Source organism: Arachis duranensis, chromosome 8, assembly GCF_000817695.3.
Source record: "Arachis duranensis cultivar V14167 chromosome 8, aradu.V14167.gnm2.J7QH, whole genome shotgun sequence".
Lineage (NCBI taxonomy): Eukaryota > Viridiplantae > Streptophyta > Magnoliopsida > Fabales > Fabaceae > Arachis > Arachis duranensis.
Window position 1 is genome coordinate 22,787,347 of NC_029779.3, and position 5,972 is coordinate 22,793,318.

Consider the following 5,972-nt stretch of genomic DNA (forward strand, 5'->3'; position numbering starts at 1 on the left):
GGGCGTTAGTGACAGATGCAAAAGAATCATTGGATTCTATTCTGGCCTGATTGAGAACCGACAGATGGATAGCCGTGCCGTGACAGGGTGCGTTGAACATTTCCACTGAGAGGATGGGAGGTAGCCACTGACAACGGTGAAACCCTTGCATACAGCTTGCCATGGAAGGAGCCTTGCGTGCTTGAAGAAGAAGACAGTAGGAAAGCAGAGATTCAGTAGATGGAGCATCTCCAAAACCTCAACCTGTTCCCCATTACTGCAAAACAAGTACTTATTTCATGTTCTTTTACTTTTCACAATCAATCTTGATAATTATTGATATCCTGACTAAGATTTACAAGATAACCATAGCTTGCTTCAAGCCGACAATCTCCGTGGGATCGACCCTTACTCACGTAAGGTATTACTTGGACGACCCAGTGCACTTGCTGGTTAGTTGTGCGGGGTTGCAAAAAGTGTGATTGCAATTTCGTGCACCAATGAATTACAAGGTTGTAAATTTCCTTTTCTTCTCATTTACTTCCAGCACTTTAAACTACATGATTGTCTTTATCTTCTCTGTATGCATGTGTGGTATGAATAAGCATAGCTTGAATTTTGATTGTAACATGTTTCCGTGATATTATGACTACCAACTTGACTTTTGCGAATTCAAAAGCAATAAAGCATCATGATCATAAACAAAAAAGGAATTAAAGAAGAACATAGCATGTACAGACAAGTATTGGAAGGCTAGTATGGTTAATTATTGCTCAATTGCATTAGATTTTATTTAATTGAAGTTTTCATCTAGGACATTCTGTGAAATCTTTTGAAATCATGAAAACCTTGAAGAAGCAATTGCAAATTAAGGCAAGAAAAGAAAAAGGGAAAGAATGAGAAAGCTGAAGGCTCTGAGTACCAATGACAATTCCATTGTTAAGTACTTGTGGTGTTTATGTATCAAGTAAAAAGCTTGAAAACAAAACACTTAGAAGTCAAGGCGAGGCTCAAGTGCATGAGCACTCCCTCAAAGCTCAAGGTTCTGAGCATCAATGATTAGAGAGTCAAGAAAAGAAACAAATAAGCTTAATGAAGTCCTCTACTTCAATGCTTGTGGTGCTTATGTATCAAGTGGTCATACTTGAAAATAAAGCATTTAGAATTGTAGCTTTGTTATCAACTCATAGGGCAAAGCACCCAAAAGGAGAAGCTAATAAGAAAATCAAAAGCTTGTTTCAAGGAAGAAATATAAGGAAAAGATTTCATAAATTGAGCTAGATAGAAGCATCAATCATTTATATTTCTTTTGTGATTGTAGCATGCATAGAAAACTAGCATAATATGAACATTAACTTGCTATTCTTCTCACCTTGGATTGTCAATTTCTATTGCATGATTCTTTTCTTGCTTGGGGACAAGCAAGGTTTAAGTTTGGTGTTGTGATGACATGTCATCATGTCATGTTTTTCTATGCTTTTTCATACAAGAAATTGATGATTTGTGCTTAAATATTGAATGCTTTTAAGCTTAAATGGTATATTTCTTTGATCTTTTGATTTTATAAATTTTGTAGGAAATAAGAAGAAAAATAAGCAAAAAAGTACAAAATAAGCTAAAAAGAAGAAAAGAGGAATTTTGGGCATGCTTTGAAGATTGAACACGCTTTGGAACCATAGACCACACATTGGAAAGCGTAACCTAAGGAAATAAAAACGTGGCAATCAAGGAAACAAAAGCGTGACATCAACCAAGGGAACAAGGCCTATAGCGTTAAGTGAACTCACTTAACTGAGCGCTACAAGGAACCAAAGAAAGCAAGGGCGCTCAGTTAACTAAGTTAACTTTATCGGGCTCCTCATGAAGAAGAAATGCAAGGCGCAATAACAAGATAGGGGGCAACCAAGTTTCGAACCTTGCATTTGAAGGGACAAGAGAAGCGCTACTACAAGGCTTGGACAAGGAAAATAAGCTCAAATAGCTCAGCAAGGATTTGAACAAGGGAGCTCACACTCAAGGCAAAGGCGCTACAAGGAATGGAGCAAGGGCGTGATAGTGAGAATCGTGTTGGTTAGGAATTTCTCTTATAGAAAGAAGAATTTCTTTGTAAGCATAGCTCCAAACCAACAAACAACTCTCGCATCAAATTAAATTTGGTTGTCACAAGTACAAACCCCAAATGAAAATTAACCGAAGTATTTAAACTCCGGGTCGTCTCACGAGGACAGCAATGAAGTGGTCAATTATTGGCTACGAAGATGTAAGGAGTTTGGTTGATAAAAGGAGCGAGAATTTAGATGGCAAGAAAAATAAATCAAGCAACAATTAAAGAAAGCAAAATAAAGAAAGCAAAATAAAGAAAAGCAATTAATAAAGAGAGATATTCGTGGCAAGAATTGAGATCATAGGCCTTCCATCCTAGTCACTAATAACAATAATTAACAATAATTTATCTTATTTCGTCATCTCCAACATTGGAAGAAGGTGTAAGTTATCTTCCATGAGAGAAAGTCAAACAAGACTAGCTAATCTTAATCAAATGTCCCAATCAACTCGCTAATTGAATTAGCAAGAGATTAGAGTCAATGGAAATAATATTAACTAACAACTCTAGATCACCAATCTAAATTAGGTTTTCATGACTCAAGATTGCCCAATTACTCTTTCCAAGCCAAGAATGCTCAAAGTCTACTCTAAAGCCCAACCAAGCATTTTGTCAAACACTTGGTAGATACAAATAGAAAGCATGGTAAATGTGTAAGAATAATAAATCTACCAACTACCAATTGCAAGAAAAGTAAATTCACAACTCAATTCATCAATAAAAAGAGACATCAACATTAAATTGCATTGAAGAAAAGATCCAAATCCATCAAGAGTTCAACATCACAAAAGAGACATAAAGGAGAAATTAACATGAAAACTAAGGAAATCAAGTAGTAGGAACAAGAAATCATAAAAAGAACAAGAAAAAAACATGTAATTGAACATAGATCTAAGATGGAATTGTCCTAGAAATTCTAATTCTAGAGAGAAGAGAGAGCTTCTCTCTCTAGAAACTAAACTACATGATGCTATACTACAAATAATTGCTCCCCCTTTGCTTGGGCTTCAATTCTGCATGAAATACACTCAGAAGCAGGTTGGAATTAGGTCTGGGCTGCTCAGAAATTGCCCCCAGGATTTTGCCTTTAATTGAGTCACGTGCGAGTATCGGTGCATACGCGCCATGTGCGCATGCGCGTCAATTGGCTATTTCTTCATCTGCGCAAACGCGTCATGTACGCGTGTGCGTCTCTATGCGAAATCACTTTTGCGCGTGCGCGCCTTGTACGTGTGTGCGCCCATCGATGCATTCCCAATTCTTGTTTCCTCATGCATTCTCCACTTTGCATGCTTTTCTCCTTATTTCTTCCATCCGATACTTTCCTTATGAACCTGAAATTACTCAACAAACACATTAAGGCACTGAATGGAATTAAAGTGAGTTAAAATCACCAATTTAAGGGCCTAAAAAGCATGTTTTTACACTTAAGCACAATTCAAGGGAGAATTATAAAACCATGCTATTTTATTGAATAAATGTGAGAAAAGGTGAATAAATCCCCTAAAATAAGCATAAGATAAACTACGAAATCGGAGTTTATCAAATCTCCCCACACTTAAACTAAGCATGTCCTCATGCTAAAATCAAGAAAGAAGCAAAGGGTATCAACATTTATTCAATGCAAACTAATTAAATGCAACCTATCTATATGCAATCTATCTATATGAATGCATCCACTTGGTCAAAACAAGTCAATTTCCAAGAATACATATACAAGCACAAGGGCTAAGGCAATAGCAATCAAATCAACCCACAATTGAATTGAATCATTGAAAGATTTTTCAAACTTGCAAGAAAAGATGATCATGGGTGGAGACATGTAATTGAGCGATCGAACCCTCACCGGATGTGTATCCGCTCTAGTCACTCAAGTGTATGGGTTTTATTCACTTAATTCTTCCCTAATCATACTTTCCAAGATTTGTTTTTCATCTAACAATCAACAATTATTTCATGCATGCATACAAATATCATGAGGTATTTCCCATAGGTTGTAATGGGATTAGGGTCAAGGTAAGGCTGCATATGGTCAAGTGGACTAGAATTTGAATATTTGATTAATCTAAGCTTCCCACCTAACCTATATAAAAACCTATACAATTCTAAGCTAATCTAACTACCCATTCTTCACTTTTCTCACACACTCATGCATTCTATTTTTGGTCACCACACATATGCATTGATTTTTATTGAGCTTTACTTGGGGCCTTTTGTCCCCTTTTTATTGCTTGTCTTTTTCTTCCTTTTTCTATATTTTTTTTCTTTTGATATATATATATATATATATATATATATTATTTATTTTGCAATAAAGTATATACAAAAGTATCAATGCATATGGTTTTACATTTAATGCATGAGTATGAACTCAATTCCCAAAATTTTGACAAAAGTACAAAAATACACTTTCATCCCAACCAATGTTTCCAACTCTCCCAAACTTGAGTGATAAGCACTCTCACTAGCCTAAGCTAATCAAAGGTCCAAACAAGGGACATTTATTGTTTTTCGCTTTAGGCTTGTAATGTGCTAAGATTAAGAACAATTGGGTTAAGTATAGGCTCAAAATTGGCTAACAATGGAGAGTAAAAGGTAGGCTATTTGGGTAAGTGAGCTAATGAAACAATGGCCTCAATCATATAAGTGCATGTATACATAAAATAATGGACATATAGAATTAAACAAATCAAAGATTACAGTCATAGAAAGTGAATAATGCACACAAGAATGAAAATAAGTGGTTATATGATGTAACCACACAATTAGGCTCAAATCTCACATGCTTGTGTTCTTAGCTCAAAAACATGATCCACAAAATATATAATTCAAGCAAGTTCTAAAAATTTTTTTCAATCAATTGAGGTGCCCTATAGGTAAAAATCTTGAAAAATTTCATTATTTTGACTAAGCTTAATATATACATATACAATGCAAGAAAATGCAACTAAAAATCCTAAAATGAAATGCAAAAGTGTTGGGATTAGAAACTTGTTACCCAAAAATGCCGAGTGGTCAGACGACCTCCCCACACTTAAAAGTTTGCACCGTCTTCGGTGCACTCAAAGATGAGCACGGGGATACGGCGACCTTCCTAGTTGCCACCTCCAGCTGGTGGGTCAACCAGTTGCTGCATGTCCTTTTCCTGCTTCCATTGTTGCTTATGATGACTTATCCTGAAAATAGAAAACAGGAGATAGTAAGACAAGTAAATGCACAAGCAAGGAAGCATGGATTGTTGGAATGAGGTAATTCACTGGAATTGAGTGAGTGAGTTAATGTGACATTGATGAAAAATAGGCCTGTGGGTCCTAACTTGCATGCAGTTTAGAACTCACACCCTAGTATTTAAAAGCCATGTCACAATTATACAAAAGAAGTATGCACTTTACTCATTCTAGTATGCTTGAAGTACTTCAAAAGACTTGTAGGTTAAATCAACCAAACAAGTAGTAAAGAAGCATAAAAGCATTCAAGCAAACAATCAAGCAATTGTGAAATTGGATAGTGAATGGACATTGATTGATGTGTGGTGCGCGAAATTGTGAACAATACTTTTTCACAACTCTCATAATCCCCGGTCATGAACCCCAAGAACTTGGTAGTTCAATACCATGGCATTACACAACTTCGCACAACTAACCAGCAAGTGCACTGGGTCGTCCAAGTAATAAACCTTACGCGAGTAAGGGTCGATCCCACGGAGATTGTTAGTATTGAAGCAAGCTATGGTCATCTTGTAAATCTTAGTCAGGCAAACTCAAATGTATATGGTGATGAACGAAAATAACACAAAGGTAAAGATAGAGATACTTATGTAATTCATTGGTAGGAACTTCAGATAAGCGCATGAAGATGCCTTCCCTTCCGTCTCTCTGCTTTCCTACTG